This window comes from Pseudophryne corroboree, chromosome 3 (assembly GCF_028390025.1).
Source record: "Pseudophryne corroboree isolate aPseCor3 chromosome 3, aPseCor3.hap2, whole genome shotgun sequence".
Classification (NCBI taxonomy): Eukaryota; Metazoa; Chordata; class Amphibia; order Anura; family Myobatrachidae; genus Pseudophryne; species Pseudophryne corroboree.
In genome coordinates this window covers 625,123,066-625,145,869 of record NC_086446.1, presented here as the reverse complement: position 1 = coordinate 625,145,869, position 22,804 = coordinate 625,123,066, and positions in this window count along the sequence as shown.

Below are 22,804 nucleotides of genomic sequence, written 5' to 3'. Positions count from 1 at the left end.
AAATGAGAGAACTCCAGGTCCTCCTCAGCCAGGATATCAATTTTGTATAATTTTACAAACGCATTTGCTCCTGACCAAGTAGCTGCTCGGCAAAGTTGTAAAGCCGAGACCCCTCGGGCAGCCGCCCAAGATGAGCCCACCTTCCTTGTGGAGTGGGCATTTACAGATTTTTGGCTGTGGCAGGCCTGCCACAGAATGTGCAAGCTGAATTGTACTACAAATCCAACGAGCAATAGTCTGCTTAGAAGCAGGAGCACCCAGCTTGTTGGGTGCATACAGGATAAACAGCGAGTCAGATTTCCTGACTCCAGCCCTCCTGGAAACATATATTTTCAGGGCCCTGACAACGTCTAGCAACTTGGAGTCCTCCAAGTCCCTAGTAGCCGCAGGCACCACAAATAGGTTGGTTCAGGTGAAACGCTGAAACCACCTTAGGGAGAAACTGAGGACGAGTCCTCAATTCCGCCCTGTCCGAATGGAACATCAGATAAGGGCTTTTTCAGGATAAAGCCGCCAATTCTGACACGCGCCTGGCCCAGGCCAGGGCCAACAGCATGACCACTTTCCATGTGAGATATTTTAACTCCACAGATTTAAGTGGTTCAAACCAATGTGACTTTTGGAACCCAAAACTACATTGAGATCCCAAAGTGCCACTGGAGGCACAAAAGGAGGCTGTATATGCAGTACCCCTTTTACAAACGTCTGAACTTCAGGGACTGAAGCTAGTTCTTTTTGGAAGAAAATTGACAGGGCCGAAATTTGAACCTTAATGGACCCCAATTTCAGGCTCATAGACACTCCTGTTTGCAGGAAATGTAGGAATCGACCCAGTTGAATTCCTGTTTGCAGGAAATGTAGGAATCGACCCAGTTGAATTTCCACCGTCGGGCCTTACTGGCCTCGCACCACGCAACATATTTTCGCCAATTGCGGTGATAATGTTTTTGCAGTTACATCCTTCCTGGCTGTCACGATCCGGGTATCTGGACGCCATTTCTTACCCATCAGATGCCTCCTAAGGCTGGCTCAGCGCTCCAGCACCGGATCCCATCTGTTATCCTAATGTTCACATTCCTGCATCCTCTCCTGTCTCTCTGAGACGCTGTCACAGTAACGCCATAATACATCTGGCATGGCGTCTCCCGCGGCCTCCGCCGCCGTCCCTGAGCTTCTGCATGCAGAGTGTCAGAGTGGATTACGTCAGCCGCGGCCTCCGCTGTGTCCGCGTGGTTGGATGTGCGCTTGTCTGCCTGGCGTCTCCTGTCTCCAGTGGCCGGCGCCGCCATTACTGTTTTCATTACCACATGGATTACAAACCAAACTTCCCTCCAAGTGTCTGCATGGGCGCAGCCATCTTGGATTCTGTCAGCTGATCATTTCCTCCAATCTGTTGTCAGTATTGTTAATCTGCATAATTGCCTAGCCAATCCCTTCCTTGCTGCAGGTATAAATACACTGTGCCTGAGCAAGGAAGGCGTCAGTGCTTTGGTTGTCAAACCTAGTTCCTGTTTGTCTCTCTCCTGTGATTGTCTTCCAGGTTCCAGCTCCTGTCTCAAGACTTCCACCATAGAGACCCGCACCAGCATTCCACCTGCGGTGTAGCCTGACTCTCCGATCCATTTTGGATTCATCTGTTTCCAGCCACAACATTACCTGCTTCCAGCCCAGCTTCCAGCAGAGTACAGCTTCTCTTAAAGGGCCGGTGTCCTTTCTACAGTTTACCACTCTCCACCGGTATTATTATTTCTCCGCTCTCAAGCTCTACATTTCATTCATATTGCATCGCTCTCAAGCTTCATTTATTATTTAACTGGTTCCTGCCAGTATCCACTCCGTGCCAACATCTGTCTGGTTCCAACCAGAACCCACAGCAGCTATTTTATTTACAGCAGTCCAGCTTTCCCTGGAACACCAGCTGGTACGATCCTGGGCTTTCTTCATTGCTACAGTCGGGCCTGGTAAGGACTTTCCAACTCGCAGATAATAAGAACTGTCTCATACTACCAGAGCTCTGTGGCCCCTGCCACCCTGTAGTACCCAGGAACTGTATTATTTCTCTGCTGATTTTATGTTTCTTTTACTGCTACTGTGATGCATGGAGTTTGTCATAAATAAACATCATTGACTTTTATTCAAGTTGTCGTGGTCACGCCTTCGGGCGGTTATTCTTCATGTTACTTACATGTCCAGGGGTCTGATACAACCTCCCAGGTTCCGGTACATCTCAGCCCCTACAACTGAGGCTGCCTCCCGTCAGCTCAGGCCCTCAGTTGTGACACTGGCTTTGATCAGGATAGGGATGACTTCATCCAGAATGCCTTTTTTCCTTCAGGATCCGGCGTTCAACCGCCATGCCGTCAAACGCAGCCGCGGTAAGTCTTGGAACAGACAGGGTCCTTGCTGTAGCAGGTCCCTTCTTAGAGGTAGAGGCCACGGATCCTCCGTGAGCATCTCTTGAAGTTCCGGTTACCAAATCCTTCTTGGCCAATCCGGAGCCATGAATATAGTGCTTACTCCTCTCCATCTTATCAATCTCAGTACCTTGGGTATGAGAGGCAGAGGAGGGAACACATACCCTGACTGGTACACCCACGGTGTTACCAGAGCGTCTACAGCTATTGCCTGAGGGTCCCTGGACCTGGCGCAATACCTGTCGAGTTTTTCCCAACGGTTTATAATCATGTGGAAGACTTCTGGGTGAAGTCCCCACTCTCCCGGGTGGAGGTCGAGCTGAGGAAGTCTGCTTCCCAGTTGTCCACTCCCAGAATGAATACTGCTGACAGTGCTATCACATGATTTTCCGCCCAGCGAAGAATCCTTGCAGCTTCTGCCATTGCCCTCCTGCTTCTTGTGCCACCCTGTCTGTTTACGTGGGTAACTGCCGTGATGTTGTCCGACTGGATCAACACCGGCTGACCTTGAAGCAGAGGTCTTGCTAAGCTTAGAGCATTGTAAATGTCCCTTAGCTTCATGATATTTATGTGAAGTGATGTCTCCAGGCTTGACCATAAGTCCTGGATATTCCTTCCCTGTGTGACTGCTCCCCAGCCTCGCAGGCTGGCATCCGTGGTTACCAGGACCCAGTCCTGAATGCCGAATCTGCGGCCCTCTAGAAGATGAGCACTCTGCAACCACCACAGGAGGGACACCCTTGTCCTTGGTGACAGGGTTATCCGGTGATGCATCTGAAGATGCGACCCGGACCATTTGTCCAGCAGGTCCCACTGGAAAGTTCTTGCGTGAAATCTGCCGAATGGGATTGCTTCGTAGGAAGCCACCATTTTACCCAGAACCCTTGTGCATTGATGCACTGAGACTTGGCTCGGTTTTAGGAGGTTCCTGACTAGCTCGGATAACTCCCTGGCTTTCTCCTCCGGGAGAAACACCTTTTTCTGGACTGTGTCCAGGATCATCCCTAGGAACAGAAGACAAGTCGTCGGAACCAGCTGCGATTTTGGAATATTGAGAATCCAACCGTGCTGCAGCAACACTACCTGAGATAGTGCTACACCGACCTCCAACTGTTCCCTGGATCTTACCCTTATCAGGGAATCGTCCAAGTAAGGGATAACTAAAATTCCCTTCCTTTGAAGGAATATCATCATTTCGGCCATTACCTTGGTAAAGACCCGGGGTGCCGTGGACCATCCATACGGCAGCGTCTGAACTGATAGTGACAGTTCTGTACCATAAACCTGAGGTACCCTTGGTGAGAAGGGTAAATTTTGACATGAAGGTAAGCATCCTTGATGTCCCGAGACATCATGTAGTCCCCTTCTTCCAGGTTCGCAATCACTGCTCTGAGTGACTCAATCTTGAATTTGAACCTCTGTATGTAAGTGTTCAAAGATTTTAGATTTAGAATCGGTCTCACCGAGCCGTCCGGCTTCGGTACCACAACAGTGTGGAATAATACCCCGTTCCCTGTTGCAGGAGGGGTATCTTGATTATCACCTGCTGGGAATACAGCTTGTGAATGGCTTCCAAAACTGTCTCCCTGTCAGAAGGAGACATCGGTAAAGCCGACTTTAGGAAACGGCGAGGGGGAGACGTCTCAAATTCTAATTTGTACCCCTGAGATATCACCTGAAGGATCCAGGGGTCTACTTGCGAGTGAGCCCACTGCGCGCTGAAATTCATTGAGACGGGCCCCCCACCGTGCCTGATTCTGCTTGTAAAGCCCCAGCGTATACTGAGGGCTTGGCAGAGGCGGGAGAGGGTTTCTGTTCCTGGGAACTGGCTGATTTCTGCAGCCTTTTTCCTCTCCCTCTGTCACGGGGCAGAAATTAGGAACCTTTTGCCCGCTTATCCACGAAAAGACTGCGCCTGATAATACGGCGTCTTCTCATGTTGAGAGGCGACCTGGGGTACAAACGTGGATTTCCCAGCTGTTGCCGTGGCCACCAGGTCTGAAAGACCGACCCCAAATAACTCCTCCCCTTAATAAGGCAATACTTCCAAATGCCGTTTGGAATACGCATCACCTGACCACTGACGTGTCCATAACCCTCTACTGGTAGAAATGGACAACACACTTAGACTTGATGCCAGTCGGCAAATATTCCCATCACGCATATATAGAAATGCATCTTTCAAATGCTCTATAGGCAAAAATATACTGTCCCTATCTAGGGTATCAATATTTTCAGTCAGGGAATCCGACCACGCCAACCCAGCACTGCACATCCAGGCTGAGGCGATTGCTGGTCGCAGTATAACACCAGTATGTGTGTAAATACATTTTAGGATACCCTCCTGCTTTCTATCAGCAGGATCCTTAAGGGCGGCCATCTCAGGAGAGGATAGAACCCTTACAAGCGTGTGAGCGCTTTATCCACCCTAGGGGGTGTTTCCCAACGCACCCTAACCTCTGGCGGGAAAGGATATAATGCCAATAACATTTTAGAAATTATCAGTTGTTATCGGGGGAAACCCACGCATCATCACACACCTCATTTAATTTCTCAGATTCAGGAAAACTACAGGTAGTTTTTCCTCACCGAACATAATACCCCTTTTTGGTGGTACTCGTATTATCAGAAATGTGTAAAACATTTTTCATTGCCTCAATCATGTAACGTGTGGCCCTACTGGAAGTCACATTTGTCTCTTCACCGTCGACACTGGAGTCAGTATCCGTGTCGGCGTCTATATCTGCCATCTGAGGTAACGGGCGCTTTAGAGCCCCTGACGGCCTATGAGACGTCTGGACAGGCACAAGCTGAGTAGCTGGCTGTCTCATGTCAACCACTGTCTTTTATACAGAGCTGACACTGTCACGTAATTTCTTCCAACAGTTCATCCACTCAGGTGTCGACCCCCTAGGGGGTGACATCACTATTACAGGCAATCTGCTCCGTCTCCACATCATTTTTCTCCTCATACATGTCGACACAAAAGTACCGACATACAGCACACACACAGGGAATGCTCTGATAGAGGACAGGACCCCACTAGCCCTTTGGGGAGACAGAGGGAGAGTTTGCCAGCACACACCAGAGCGCTATATATATACAGGGATAACCTTATATAAGTGTTTTTCCCCTTATAGCTGCTGTATAGTTAATACTGCGCTTAATTTGTGCCCCCCTCTCTTTTTTAACCCTTTCTGTAGTGTAGTGACTGCAGGGGAGAGCCAGGGAGCTTCCCTCCAACGGAGCTGTGAGGGAAAATGGCGCCAGTGTGCTGAGGAGATAGGCTCCGCCCCCTTATCGGCGGCCTTATCACCCGTTTTTTTATGTATTTTGGCAGGGGTTAAATGCATCCATATAGCCCAGGAGCTATATGTGATGCATTTTTTGCCATCCAAGGTGTTTATTATTGCGTCTCAGGGCGCCCCCCCCCCCCCCAGCGCCCTGCACCCTCAGTGACCGGAGTGTGAAGTGTGCTGAGAGCAATGGCGCACAGCTGCAGTGCTGTGCGCTACCTTGTTGAAGACAGGACGTCTTCTGCCGCCGATTTTCCGGACCTCTTCTGCCTTCTGGCTCTGTAAGGGGGCCGGCGGCGCGGCTCTGGGACCCATCCAAGCTGGGCCTGTGATCGTCCCTCTGGAGCTAATGTCCAGTAGCCTAAGAAGCCCAATCCACTCTGCACGCAGGTGAGTTCGCTTCTTCTCCCCTTAGTCCCTCGATGCAGTGAGCCTGTTGCCAGCAGGTCTGACTGAAAATAAAAAACCTAAACTAAAACTTTCACTAAGAAGCTCAGGAGAGCCCCTAGTGTTCACCCTTCTCGTTCGGGCACAGAGATCTAACTAAGGCTTGGAGGAGGGTCATAGGGGGAGGAGCCAGTGCACACCAGATAGTCCTAAAGCTTTCTTTAGATGTGCCCAGTCTCCTGCGGAGCCGCTATTCCCCATGGTCCTTACGGAGTCCCCAGCATCCACTTAGGACGTTAGAGAAAGGATGAATTTAAAAATGAATCTAATAAACAGAAAGCACTATTCCACGGCAATCACCTACTGTATTCCTATATTTGGGGTGCAACACGGTATGTGACCACATTGTTTAAATAGAAATCCCAGGGGCTCTGCACTCACTGTATTATCTAACAAACAGTGGCGTTTTAGTTCATGTATTGATCAATGCATTTAAGCCTACAGCCCCCGGCAATATTGTTAGTTAATGGACAAAGACCTTGTCCTCTTGCATGTGATCTATACTTCATTGTGATGTCAGCACAATTGTGATGTCACTGGCTCATGGCCTCTGTAGCTAGATAAGCTCACCACCAGGCAGTTTACTGCCATATCTGCAGTGAGAGGCGACAATGTTGTCTCCTGTAGCCATGCCACCACCGCGCAGCATCAACCAGAAACCACCGGGCAGCATGATCCTGCCACCACCGTGTAGCGTGAAGCTGGCACAATTGCGTAAATTGGACATGGCACTACATCGCCGCATGCTCCTGCCACCACAGCACCACATGCACCTGCCAACACCGTGCAGCATGAACCTGCCACCGCCGTGCAGCATGAACCTGCCACCGCCGTGCAGCATGAACCTGCCACCGCCGTGCAGCATGAACCTGCCACCGCCGTGCAGCATGAACCTGCCATCTCCGTGCAGTATGAACCTGCCACCACCATGCAGCATGAACCTGCCACCAGTGTGGAACATGAACCTGCCACCAGTGTGGAACATGAACCTGCCACCAGTGTGCAACATGAACCTGCAACAATCGTGCTACGTGGACCTGCCACCACATCGCAGTGTGGACCTGCCACCACCATGCAGGATGGACCGACCACCATCGAGCAGCGTGGACCTGCCCCCACTTCTCTGCCTGGACCTGACGATACATTGCCGCATGGTCCTGTCCCTACCATGTATGTAATAGTGAGAAGATGAAAGCTCAGGGGGATATTTAATAAGCAATTATCTCATAAAAGCTGGAAAATTTGACATTTATGTTTTCTGGAGATGTTAGTTTAAATTAAGAGATAAATATTTCTTCTTCAGATGTGGGAGGGTACGGAGAATAGATATTTATCTCTTTTTTTAAACAAACATCTCTACAATTTCCAGTGTTTATGAGATAATTGTTTATTAAATACCCCCCACAGTCTCCTGCATACAATAAAATCAAATAAAAATAAACGCAATTAAACCATAAAACTGAGTTGTGTTTTATTTTATTGATAGCAAACTGTCAAGGTATTGAAAAAGTTGTGATTACAGGAGCTCTCTTTATATACTGGGACTTAGCGTTCTGGTAGTTAGGTCCTTTCTAAAGATCTAGGTTTTGGCTTTGAGTTTTAAGTTTATAATACTGGGGAAAAAAGGAAAAATAAGAGTGGAAAATAAATATGGTACACTATACAGTATAGGGAAATTTATAATCTTTAGCTAAGTACACACAATGCAATTATTGGGCAGATTTTCCAATAACTGGGAGATCAGCCTGAATTATTCTATAGTGGTGCCGATGCCCACTCCACAATACCAAGTACTGCTAGTCAGAATAATTATAATAAGCTCTGCAATCTAACATAGAGCAAATTCGAGGTTCTTGGATACTTTTTGCCCAAAAGATACTAGCCCACCAAACAGTGTCTAGGTGATCTCGTCTCTGGTGGATCCCTAACACTAAGTTTGATTCTGGGACCCCAACAAGACTATTTAACCCTTGCAAAACTACAGCTACTTACTCAAAATGGTAAAATATGGCTTGTGTCCACTTTGGCAATCTATTGCATGCCAAAAACCTGGTTGGCACAGGAAAAATACAATGGAAGCTTGTGTAAGGGATATGCATTGTCACTGTCAGTGTTAACTGAGTGATCCAACTTGATTTGTTTTAATACAACATGTTGTGAATAAGAAGCTGGAGCTGGAATAAGAAGTGAATAAGAAGCTGGAGCTGGAATAAGACGTGAATGAGAAGCTGGAGCTGGAATAAGAAGTGAATAAGAAGCTGGCCAAGCAGCAGAAATTACTACATAGAACGCTGACACCCAGAGCCGGCGCTACCCGCTCAGCAGCTCCTGCAAAGCAGGGAGGCGCTGGTCGGAAGAGGCGCTCTCCCTGCTCTGCTTTTGCTGCTGGCTCCCAGCTGCCACTGCGTCTGTCACACTGTATGACAGACGCAGGCAGTTTGAAGCGTGGCTCCGGCTCCCACCCTCCTGTTTCAACCGCTCCTCCCCAATGCACTTTAGGCAGCACTCTCCGCTGGTACAGACAGAGCCGGCGCCGCATACTCATAGCACTACAGGACAGCTGAGCGACGGCTCAGCTGTCCAATAGCATGTAAAACAGCAGCCTGCAGCTCAGTCATTGGCTGAGCGCGCAGGCCGCACAGAAGAGAGAAGGGAGGAGGGCTGATCCCGGGCGGCATGTGGAGCCCTGTGTCACAGCAGTCTGTCTGCAAACAGTAAGGCTGCCTCTTTATAAGATTGTTCTTCCCCCTGCTGCTAACATTACAATTTACATCTTAGGCTGTGGGTCACACACACACACACATTATATATATATAATATGTGTATATATATATATATGTATATATATACGTGTATGTATATATATATATATGTGTGTGTGTATGTATATATATATATGTATATATATATATGTATGTGTATATACACTGCTCAAAAAAATTAAGGGAACACTAAAATAACACATCCTAGATCTGAATGAATGAAATATTCTTATTAAATACTTTGTTCTTTACATAGTTGAATGTGCTGACAACAAAATCACACAAAAATTATCAATGGATATCAAATTTATTAACCCATGGAGGTCTGGATTTGGAGTCACCCTCAATATTAAAGTGGAAAAACACACTACAGGCTGATCCAACTTTGATGTAATGTCCTTAAAACAAGTCAAAATGAGGCTCAGTAGTGTGTGTGGCCTCCACGTGCCTGTATGACCTCCCTACAACCCACACAAGTGGCTCAGGTAGTGCAGCTCATCCAGGATGGCACATCAATGCGAGCTGTGGCAAGAAGGTTTGCTGTGTCTGTCAGCGTAGTGTCCAGAGCATGGAGGCGCTACCAGGAGACAGGCCAGTACATCAGGAGATGTGGAGGAGGCCGTAGGAGGGCAACAACCCAGCAGCAGGACCGCTACCGCTACCTCTGCCTTTGTGCAAGGAGGAACACTGCCAGAGCCCTGCAAAATTACCTCCAGCAAGCCACAAATGTGCATGTGTCTACTCAAAAGATCAGAAACAGACTCCATGAAGGTGGTATGAGGGCCCGACGTCCACAGGTGGGGGTTGTGCTTACAGCCCAACACCGTGCAGGACATTTGGCATTTGCCAGAGAACACCAAGATTGGCAAATTCGCCACTGGCGCCCTGTGCTCTTCACAGATGAAAGCAGGTTCTCACTGAGCACATGTGACAGACGTGACAGAGTCTGGAGATGCCAAGGAGAATGTTCTGCTGCCTGCAACATCCTCCAGCGTGACCGGTTTGGCAGTGGGTCAGTAATGGTGTGGGGTGGCATTTCTTTGGGGGGCCGCACAGCCCTCCATGTGCTCGCCAGAGGTAGCCTGACTGCCATTAGGTACCGAGATGAGATCCTCAGACCCCTTGTGAGACCATATGCTGGTGCGGTTGGCCCTGGGTTCCTCCTAATGCAAGACAATGCTAGACCTCATGTGGCTGGAGTGTGTCAGCAGTTCCTGCAAGACGAAGGCATTGATGCTATGGACTGGCCCGCCCGTTCCCCAGACCTGAATCCAATTGAGCACATCTGGGACATCATGTCTCGCTCCATCCACCAAAGCCACGTTGCACCACAGACTGTCCAGGAGTTGGTGGATGCTTTAGTCCAGGTCTGTGAGGAGATCCCTCAGGAGACCATCCGCCACCTCATCAGGAGCATGCCCAGGCGTTGTAGCGAGGTCATACAGGTACGTGGAGGCCACACACACTACTGAGCCTCATTTTGACTTGTTTTAAGGACATTACATCAAAGTTGGATCAGCCTGTAGGGTTTTTTTCCACTTTAATATTGAGGGTGACTCCAAATCCAGACCTCCATGGATTAATAAATTTGATTTCCATTGATAATTTTTGTGTGATTTTGTTGTCAGCACATTCAACTATGTAAAGAACAAAGTATTTAATAAGAATATTTCATTCATTCAGATCTAGGATGTGTTATTTTAGTGTTCCCTTTATTTTTTTGAGCAGTGTATATATGTATTATATGTGTGAATACTGTGGTTTGTATAATATATGTATGTATGTATGTATGTATGTATGTATGTATGTATGTATGGGTATGTATGTATGTATGTGTGTATATATGTATATATATAGTCCCCCCACTTTGCTCTGCCCCCTCTCTGGCTTTCACACCATCACAGCTTTGTTCCGCCTCCCTTTGCAGCTCCATATGCACAACACTCACACACACACACACACACACACACACACACACACACACACACACACACGTGTGCATATATACAGTACGTGTATGTGTGTGTATAGATAGATAGATAGACAGACAGACAGAGAGCTAGAGAGACAGACAGACAGATAGATAGATAGATAGATAGATAGATAGATAGATAGAGTCCCCTTGCGTGCTCTATTCCCACTTTAGTGCACACCCACGAGTGGGAATAGCCCCTGTTTGCCAGAAATTCCGGCTGGTGGCATTGTCAGCGGTCGGGATTCCGGCGTAGGTATCCTGACCGCCGGCAACGTAACTGCAGCCCCCTGGCAAGGGACTCCACTATGCTGCAGGTCCTACTCTATTGCTCTAATTAATTATCATGAAAATATCTATCACATTAGTGTTAAACTTTGGTCATGCTATCTGGTCTAAAGCTCACCGCAACTTTGCTTATATAGGTGAGACCGTTACCAATACACCTGTTGTTAAGCACCTAGGAAAACAGCTGATACAAGCTATAATTAAGTTAAACAGGGTGCATGAGAAAATGTGATCACAAAAAGATGAATTTAAAAATGAATCTAATAAACAGAAAGCACTATTCCACGGCAATCACCTACTGTATTCCTATATTTGGGGTGCAACACGGTATGTGACCACATTGTTTAAATAGAAATCCCAGGGGCTCTGCACTCACTATATTATCTAACAAACAGTGGCGTTTTAGTTTTAGTTCATGTATTGATCAATGCATTTAAGCCTACAGCCCCCGGCAATATTGTTAGTTAATGGACAAAGACCTTGTCCTCTTGCATGTGATCTATACTTCATTGTGATGTCAGCACAATTGTGATGTCACTGGCTCATGGCCTCTGTAGCTAGATAAGCTCACCACCAGGCAGTTTACTGCCATATCTGCAGTGAGAGGCGACAATGTTGTCTCCTGTAGCCATGCCACCACCGCGCAGCATCAACCAGAAACCACCGGGCAGCGTGATCCTGCCACCACCGTGTAGCGTGAAGCTGGCACAATTGCGTAAATTGGACATGGCACTACATCGCCGCATGCTCCTGCCACCACAGCACCACATGCACCTGCCAACACCTTGCAGCATGAACCTGCCACTGCCGTGCAGCATGAACCTGCCACCGCCGTGCAGCATGAACCTGCCACCACCGTGCAGCATGAACCTGCCATCTCCGTGCAGCATGAACCTGCCATCTCCGTGCAGCATGAACCTGCCACCACCATGCAGCATGAACCTGCCACCAGTGTGGAACATGAACCTGCCACCAGTGTGCAACATGAACCTGCAACAATCGTGCTACGTGGACCTGCCACCACATCGCAGTGTGGACCTGCCACCACCATGCAGGATGGACCGACCACCATCGAGCAGCGTGGACCTGCCCCCACTTCTCTGCCTGGACCTGACGATACATTGCCGCATGGTCCTGTCCCTACCATGTATGTAACAGTGAGAAGATGAAAGCTCAGGGGGATATTTAATAAGCAATTATCTCATAAAAGCTGGAAAATTTGACATTTATGTTTTCTGGAGATGTTAGTTTAAATTAAGAGATAAATATTTCTTCTTCAGATGTGGGAGGGTACGGAGAATAGATATTTATCTCTTTTTTTAAACAAACATCTCTACAATTTCCAGTGTTTATGAGATAATTGTTTATTAAATACCCCCCACAGTCTCCTGCATACAATAAAATCAAATAAAAATAAACGCAATTAAACCATAAAACTGAGTTGTGTTTTATTTTATTGATAGCAAACTGTCAGGGTATTGAAAAAGTTGTGAATACAGGAGCTCTCTTTATATACTGGGACTTAGCGTTCTGGTAGTTAGGTCCTTTCTAAAGATCTAGGTTTTGGCTTTGAGTTTTAAGTTTATAATACTGGGGAAAAAAGGAAAAATAAGAGTGGAAATATGGTACACTATACAGTATAGGGAAATTTATAATCTTTAGCTAAGTACACACAATGCAATTATTGGGCAGATTTTCCAATAACTGGGAGATCAGCCTGAATTATTCTATAGTGGTGCCGATGCCCACTCCACAATACCAAGTACTGCTAGTCAGAATAATTATAATAAGCTCTGCAATCTAACATAGAGCAAATTTGAGGTTCTTGGATACTTTTTGGCCAAAAGATACTAGCCCACCAAACAGTGTCTAGGTGATCTCGTCTCTGGTGGATCCCTAACACTAAGTTTGATTCTGGGACCCCAACAAGACTATTTAACCCTTGCAAAACTACAGCTACTTACTCAAAATGGTAAAATATGGCTTGTGTCCACTTTGGCAATCTATTGCATGCCAAAAACCTGGTTGGCACAGGAAAAATACAATGGAAGCTTGTGTAAGGGATATGCATTGTCAGTGTTAACTGAGTGATCCAACTTGATTTGTTTTAATACAACATGTTGTGAATAAGAAGCTGGAGCTGGAATAAGAAGTGAATAAGAAGTTGGGGCTGGAATAAGACGTGAATGAGAAGCTGGAGCTGGAATAAGAAGTGAATAAGAAGCTGGCCAAGCAGCAGAAATTACTACATAGAACGCTGACACCCAGAGCCGGCGCTACCCGCTCAGCAGCTCCTGCAAAGCAGGGAGGCGCTGGTCGGAAGAGGCGCTCTCCCCGCTCTGCTTTTGCTGCTGGCTCCCAGCTGACCCTGCGTTTGTCACACTGTATGACAAACGCAGGCAGTTTGAAGCGTGGCTCCGGCTCCCACCCTCCTGTTTCAACCGCTCCTCCCCAATGCACTTTAGGCAGCACTCTCCGCTGGTACAGACAGAGCCGGCGCCGCATACTCATAGCACTACAGGACAGCTGAGCGACGGCTCAGCTGTCCAATAGCGTGTAAAACAGCAGCCTGCAGCTCAGTCATTGGCTGAGCGCGCAGGCTGCACAGAAGAGAGAAGGGAGGAGGGCTGATCCCGGGCGGCATGTGGAGCCCTGTGTCACAGCAGCCTGTCTGCAAACAATAAGGCTGCCTCTTTATAAGATTGTTCATCCCCCTGCTGCTAACATTACAATTTACATCTTAGGCTGTGGGTCACACACACACACACACACACATATTATATATATAATAAGATTTTACTCACCGGTAAATCTATTTCTCGTAGTCCGTAGTGGATGCTGGGAACTCCATAAGGACCATGGGGAATAGCGGGCTCCGAAGGAGGCTGGGCACTCTAGAAAGATTTATGACTACCTGGTGTGCACTGGCTCCTCCCACTATGACCCTCCTCCAAGCCTCAGTTAGGACACTGTGCCCGGACGAGCTGACATAATAAGGAAGGATTTTGAATCCCGGGTAAGACTCTTACCAGCCACACCAATCACACTGTACAACTCGTGATACAATACCCAGTTTAACAGTATGAAAACAACTGAGCCTCTCAACAGATGGCTCAACAATAACCCTTTAGTTAACAGTAACTATGTACAAGTATTGCAGACAATCCGCACTTGGGACGGGCGCCCAGCATCCACTACGGACTACGAGAAATAGATTTACCGGTGAGTAAAATCTTATTTTCTCTGACGTCCTAGTGGATGCTGGGAACTCCGTAAGGACCATGGGGATTATACCAAAGCTCCCAAACGGGCGGGAGAGTGCGGATGACTCTGCAGCACCGAATGAGAGAACTCCAGGTCCTCCTTAGTCAGGGTATCAAATTTGTAGAATTTTGCAAACGTGTTTGCTAGAGATGAGCGGGTTCGGTTTCTCTGAATCCGAACCCGCCCGAACTTCATGTTTTTTTCACGGGTCCGAGCGACTCGGATCTTCCCGCCTTGCTCGGTTAACCCGAGCGCGCCCGAACGTCATCATGACGCTGTCGGATTCTCGCGAGGCTCGGATTCTATCGCGAGACTCGGATTCTATATAAGGAGCCGCGCGTCGCCGCCATTTTCACACGTGCATTGAGATTGATAGGGAGAGGACGTGGCTGGCGTCCTCTCCGTTTAGACACTTGATTTACTAATTTTGGGGAGCATTAGGAGTACTCAGTAGTGTACAGTGCAGAGTTTTGCTGATAGTGACCAGTGACCACCACTTTTATTTATAATCCGTTCTCTGCCTGAAAAAAGCGATACACAGCACACAGTGACTCAGTCACATACATACCATATCTGTGTGCACTGCTCAGGCTCAGGCCAGTGTGCTGCATCATCTATATATATTATATATCTGTCTGACTGCTCAGCTCACACAGCTTATAATTGTGGGGGAGACTGGGGAGCACTACTGCAGTGCCAGTTATAGGTTATAGCAGGAGCCAGGAGTACATAATATTATATTAAAATTAAACAGTGCACACTTTTGCTGCAGGAGTGCCACTGCCAGTGTGACTAGTGACCAGTGACCTGACCACCAGTATATAATATTAGTAGTATACTATCTCTTTATCAACCAGTCTATATTAGCAGCAGACACAGTACAGTGCGGTAGTTCACGGCTGTGGCTACCTCTGTGACGGCACTCGGCAGCCCGTCCATAATTGTATATACCAGTGACCTAACCGTGGTTTTTTTTTCTTTCTTTATACATACATACTAGTTACGAGTATACTATCTCTTTATCAACCAGTCTATATATTAGCAGCAGACACAGTACAGTGCGGTAGTTCACGGCTGTGGCTACCTCTGTGTCGGCACTCGGCAGCCCGTCCATAATTGTATATACCACCTAACCGTGGTTTTTTTTTCTTTCTTTATACATACATACTAGTTACGAGTATACTATCTCTTTATCAACCAGTCTATATATTAGCAGCAGACACAGTACAGTGCGGTAGTTCACGGCTGTGGCTACCTCTGTGTCGGCACTCGGCAGCCCGTCCATAATTGTATATACCACCTAACCGTGGTTTTTTTTTCTTTCTTTATACATACATACTAGTTACGAGTATACTATCTCTTTATCAACCAGTCTATATATTAGCAGCAGACACAGTACAGTGCGGTAGTTCACGGCTGTGGCTACCTCTGTGTCGGCACTCGGCAGCCCGTCCATAATTGTATATACCACCTAACCGTGGTTTTTTTTTCTTTCTTTATACATACATACTAGTTACGAGTATACTATCTCTTTATCAACCAGTCTATATATTAGCAGCAGACACAGTACAGTGCGGTAGTTCACGGCTGTGGCTACCTCTGTGTCGGCACTCGGCAGCCCGTCCATAATTGTATATACCACCTAACCGTGGTTTTTTTTTCTTTCTTTATACATACATACTAGTTACGAGTATACTATCTCTTTATCAACCAGTCTATATATTAGCAGCAGACACAGTACAGTGCGGTAGTTCACGGCTGTGGCTACCTCTGTGTCGGCACTCGGCAGCCCGTCCATAATTGTATATACCACCTAACCGTGGTTTTTTTTTCTTTCTTTATACATACATACTAGTTACGAGTATACTATCTCTTTATCAACCAGTCTATATATTAGCAGCAGACACAGTACAGTGCGGTAGTTCACGGCTGTGGCTACCTCTGTGTCGGCACTCGGCAGCCCGTCCATAATTGTATATACCACCTAACCGTGGTTTTTTTTTCTTTCTTTATACATACATACTAGTTACGAGTATACTATCTCTTTATCAACCAGTCTATATATTAGCAGCAGACACAGTACAGTGCGGTAGTTCACGGCTGTGGCTACCTCTGTGTCGGCACTCGGCAGCCCGTCCATAATTGTATATACCACCTAACCGTGGTTTTTTTTTCTTTCTTTATACATACATACTAGTTACGAGTATACTATCTCTTTATCAACCAGTCTATATATTAGCAGCAGACACAGTACAGTGCGGTAGTTCACGGCTGTGGCTACCTCTGTGTCGGCACTCGGCAGCCCGTCCATAATTGTATATACCACCTAACCGTGGTTTTTTTTTCTTTCTTTATACATACATACTAGTTACGAGTATACTATCTCTTTATCAACCAGTCTATATATTAGCAGCAGACACAGTACAGTGCGGTAGTTCACGGCTGTGGCTACCTCTGTGTCGGCACTCGGCAGCCCGTCCATAATTGTATATACCACCTAACCGTGGTTTTTTTTCTTTCTTTATACATACATACTAGTTACGAGTATACTATCTCTTTATCAACCAGTCTATATATTAGCAGCAGACACAGTACAGTGCGGTAGTTCACGGCTGTGGCTACCTCTGTGTCGGCACTCGGCAGCCCGTCCATAATTGTATATACCACCTAACCGTGGTTTTTTTTTCTTTCTTTATACATACATACTAGTTACGAGTATACTATCTCTTTATCAACCAGTCTATATATTAGCAGCAGACACAGTACAGTGCGGTAGTTCACGGCTGTGGCTACCTCTGTGTCGGCACTCGGCAGCCCGTCCATAATTGTATACTAGTATCCAATCCATCCATCTCCATTGTTTACCTGAGGTGCCTTTTAGTTGTGCCTATTAAAATATGGAGAACAAAAATGTTGAGGTTCCAAAATTAGGGAAAGATCAAGATCCACTTCCACCTCGTGCTGAAGCTGCTGCCACTAGTCATGGCCGAGACGATGAAATGCCAGCAACGTCGTCTGCCAAGGCCGATGCCCAATGTCATAGTACAGAGCATGTCAAATCCAAAACACCAAATATCAGTAAAAAGCCTCTTTTTTTCTTTGCGTCATGTGCTGTTTGGGGAGGGTTTTTTGGAAGGGCCATCCTGCGTGACACTGCAGTGCCACTCCTAGATGGGCCCGGTGTTTGTGTCGGCCACTAGGGTCGCTAATCTTACTCACACAGCTACCTCATTGCGCCTCTTTTTTTCTTTGCGTCATGTGCTGTTTGGGGAGGGTTTTTTGGAAGGGACATCCTGCGTGACACTGCAGTGCCACTCCTAGATGTGCCCGGTGTTTGTGTCGGCCACTAGGGTCGCTAATCTTACTCACACAGCTACCTCATTGCGCCTCTTTTTTTCTTTGCGTCATGTGCTGTTTGGGGAGGGTTTTTTGGAAGGGACATCCTGCGTGACACTGCAGTGCCACTCCTAGATGGGCCCGGTGTTTGTGTCGGCCACTAGGGTCGCTAATCTTACTCACACAGCTACCTCATTGCGCCTCTTTTTTTCTTTGCGTCATGTGCTGTTTGGGGAGGGTTTTTTGGAAGGGACATCCTGCGTGACACTGCAGTGCCACTCCTAGATGGGCCCGGTGTTTGTGTCGGCCACTAGGGTCGCTAATCTTACTCACACAGTCAGCTACCTCATTGCGCCTCTTTTTTTCTTTGCGTCATGTGCTGTTTGGGGAGGGTTTTTTGGAAGGGCCATCCTGCGTGACACTGCAGTGCCACTCCTAGATGGGCCCGGTGTTTGTGTCGGCCACTAGGGTCGCTAATCTTACTCACACAGCTACCTCATTGCGCCTCTTTTTTTCTTTGCGTCATGTGCTGTTTGGGGAGGGTTTTTTGGAAGGGCCATCCTGCGTGACACTGCAGTGCCACTCCTAGATGGGCCCGGTGTTTGTGTCGGCCACTAGGGTCGCTAATCTTACTCACACAGCTACCTCATTGCGCCTCTTTTTTTCTTTGCGTCATGTGCTGTTTGGGGAGGGTTTTTTGGAAGGGACATCCTGCGTGACACTGCAGTGCCACTCCTAGATGGGCCCGGTGTTTGTGTCGGCCACTAGGGTCGCTTATCTTACTCACACAGCGACCTCGGTGCAAATTTTAGGACTAAAAATAATATTGTGAGGTGTGAGGTATTCAGAATAGACTGAAAATGAGTGTAAATTATGGTTTTTGAGGTTAATAATACTTTGGGATCAAAATGACCCCCAAATTCTATGATTTAAGCTGTTTTTTAGTGTTTTTTGAAAAAAACACCCGAATCCAAAACACACCCGAATCCGACAAAAAAAATTCGGTGAGGTTTTGCCAAAACGCGTTCGAACCCAAAACACGGCCGCGGAACCGAACCCAAAACCAAAACACAAAACCCGAAAAATTTCAGGCGCTCATCTCTAGTGTTTGCCCCTGACCAAGTAGCAGCTCGGCAAAGTTGTAAAGCCGAGACCCCTCGGGCAGCCGCCCAAGATGAGCCCACCTTCCTTGTGGAATGGGCTTTTACTGATTTAGGATGCGGCAGTCCAGCCGCAGAATGCGCCTGCTGAATTGTGCTACAAATCCAGCGTGCAATAGTCTGCTTAGAAGCAGGAGCACCCAGCTTGTTGGGTGCATACAGGATAAATAGCGAGTCAGTTTTCCTGACTCCAGCCGTCCTGGAAACATAAATTTTCAAGGCCCTGACTACGTCCAGTAACTTGGAGTCCTCCAAGTCCCTAGTAGCCGCAGGCACCACGATAGGTTGGTTTAAGTGAAAAGCTGATACCACCTTAGGAAGAAACTGGGGACGAGTCCTCAATTCTGCCCTATCCATATGGAAAATCAGATAAGGGCTTTAACATGATAAAGCCGCCAATTCTGACACTCGCCTGGCTGAAGCCAAGGCCAATAACATGACCACTTTCCACGTGAGATATTTTAGATCCACGGTTTTAAGTGGCTCAAACCAATGTGATTTTAAGAAACTCAACACCACGTTGAGATCCCAAGGTGCCACAGGGGGCACAAACGGGGGCTGAATATGCAGCATTCCTTTCACAAATGTCTGAACTTCAGGTACTGAAGCTAGTTCTTTTTGAAAGAAAATCGACAGAGCCGAGATCTGTACTTTAATGGAGCCTAGCTTTAGGCCCATATTCACTCCTGCTTGCAGGAAATGCAGAAATCGACCCAGCTGAAATTCCTCTGTTGGGGCCTTTTTTGCCTCGCACCATGCAACATATTTCCGCCATATGCGGTGATAATGCTTTGCTGTAACGTCTTTCCTGGCCTTAATAAGCGTAGGAATGACTTCTTCCGGAATACCCTTTTCCTTCAGGATCCGGTGTTCAACCGCCATGCCGTCAAACGCAGCCGCGGTAAGTCTTGGAACAGACAGGGCCCCTGCTGTAGCAGGTCCTGTCTGAGCGGTAGAGGCCACGGGTCCTCTGAGAGCATCTCTTGAAGTTCCGGGTACCACGCTCGTCTTGGCCAATCCGGAACCACGAGAATTGTGTTTACTCCTCGCTTTCTTATTATTCTCAATACCTTTGGTATGAGAGGCAGAGGAGGGAACACATAAACCGACTGGTACACCCACGGTGTCACTAGAGCGTCCACAGCTATCGCCTGAGGGTCCCTTGACCTGGCGCAATATCTTTTTAACTTTTTGTTGAGGCGGGACGCCATCATGTCCACCTGTGGTTTTTCCCAACGGTTTACCAGCATCTGGAAGACTTCTGGATGAAGTCCCCACTCTCCCGGGTGGAGGTCGTGTCTGCTGAGGAAGTCTGCTTCCCAGTTGTCCACTCCCGGAATGAACACTGCTGACAGTGCTAGTACATGAGTCTCCGCCCAACGGAGAATTCTTGTGGCTTCTGCCATCGCCATCCTGCTTCTTGTGCCGCCCTGTCGATTTACATGGGCGACTGCCGTGATGTTGTCTGACTGGATCAGCACCGGCTGGTGTAGGAGCAGGGATTTTGCTTGACTTAGGGCATTGTAGATGGCCCTTAGTTCCAGAATATTTATGTGAAGGGAAGTCTCCTGACTCGACCATAGTCCTTGGAAGTTTCTTCCCTTTGTGACTGCCCCCCAGCCTCGAAGGCTGGCATCCGTGGTCACCAGGACCCAGTCCTGTATGCCGAACCTGCGGCCCTCTAGAAGATGGGCACTCTGCAGCCACCACAGTAGAGACACCCTGGTTCTTGGAGACAGGGTTATTAAGCGATGCATCTGAAGATGCGATCCGGACCACTGGTCCAACAGGTCCCACTGAAAGATTCTGGCATGGAACCTGCCGAAGGGAATTGCTTCGTAAGAAGCCACCATCTTTCCCAGGACCCGCGTGCAGCGATGCACTGATACCTGTTTTGGTTTCAGGAGGTCTCTGACTAGGGATGACAACTCCCTGGCTTTCTCCTCCGGGAGAAACACTTTTTTCTGGACTGTATCCAGAATCATACCCAGGAACAGTAGCCGTGTCGTCGGAACCAGCTGTGACTTTGGGATATTCAGAATCCAGCCGTGCTGGTGCAGCACCTCCTGAGATAGTGCTACTCCCACCAACAACTGTTCCTTAGACCTCGCTTTTATTAGGAGATCGTCCAAGTACGGGATAATTAAAACTCCCTTTTTTCGAAGGAGTATCATCATTTCCGCCATAACCTTGGTAAATACCCTCGGTGCCGTGGACAGTCCAAACGGCAGCGTCTGGAATTGGTAATGGCAATCCTGTACCACAAATCTGAGGTACTCCTGGTGAGGATGGTAAATGGGGACATGCAAGTAAGCATCCTTGATGTCCAGGGATACCATGTAATCCCCCTCGTCCAGGCTTGCAATAACCGCCCTGAGCGATTCCATCTTGAACTTGAATTTTTTTATGTATGTGTTCAAGGATTTCAAATTTCAAATGGGTCTCACCGAACCGTCCGGTTTCGGTACCACAAATAGTGTGGAATAGTAACCCCGGCCTTGTTGAAGTAGGGGTACCATGATTATCACCTGCTGGGAATACAGCTTGTGAATAGCCGCTAGCACCGCCTCCCTGTCTGAGGGAGCAATCGGCAAGGCAGATTTTAGGAACCGGTGGGGTGGAGACGCCTCGAATTCCAGTTTGTACCCCTGAGATACTATTTGAAGGATCCAGGGATCCACCTGTGAGCGAGCCCACTGATCGCTGAAATTCTTGAGGCGGCCCCCCACCGTACCTGGCTCCGCCTGTGGAGCCCCACCGTCATGCGGCGGACTTGGAAGAAGAAGCGGGGGAGGACTTTTGGTCCTGGGAACCTGCTGTTTGTTGCAGCCTTTTTCCCCTACCTCTGCCTCTGGACAGAAAAGACCCGCCTTTTCCACGCCTGTTTTTCTGGGTCCGAAAGGACTGAACCTGATAAAACGGCGCCTTCTTAGTCTGTGAGGGGACATGGGGTAAAAATGCTGACTTCCCAGACGTTGCTGTGGAAACGAGGTCCGAGAGACCATCCCCAAATAATTCCTCACCCTTATATGGCAACACTTCCATGTGCCTTTTAGAATCTGCATCTCCTGTCCACTGGCGAGTCCATAAGCTTCTCCTAGCAGAAATGGACAATGCACTTACTTTAGATGCCAGTCGGCAAATTTCCCTCTGTGCATCTCTCATATATAAGACTGAGTCTTTGATATGGTCTATGGTTAGCAGGATCGTGTCCCTGTCTAATGTGTCAATATTTTCTGACAGTTTATCTGACCACGCAGCGTCAGCACTGCACATCCAAGCTGACGCAATAGCTGGCCTAAGTATAATGCCTGAGTGTGTATATACAGACTTCAGGATCGCCTCCTGCTTTCTATCAGCAGGTTCCTTGAGGGCGGCCGTATCCGGTGATGGTAGTGCCACCTTTTTAGACAAACGTGTGAGCGCTTTATCCACCTTAGGAGGTGTTTCCCAACGTGACCTATCCTCTGGCGGGAAAGGGAACGCCATTAGTACCTTCTTAGGAATTACCAATTTTTTATCAGGGAAAGCCCACGCTTCTTCACATACTTCATTTAATTCATCTGATGGGGGAAAAACTACGGGTAGTTTTTTCTCCCCAAACATAATACCCTTTTTAGTGGTACCTGTATTTATATCAGAAATGTGTAACACCTCTTTCATTGCCTCAATCATGCAGTGAATGGCCTTAGTGGGCATCAGGTTAGACTCATCGTCGTCGACACTGGTGTCAGTATCAGTGTCGACATCTGGGTCTGCGGTCTGAGGTAGCGGGCGTTTTAGAGCCCCTGATGACCTGTGCGACGCCTGGACAGGCACGAGCTGAGAAGTCGGCTGTCCCACATTTGGCATGTCGTCAAATTTC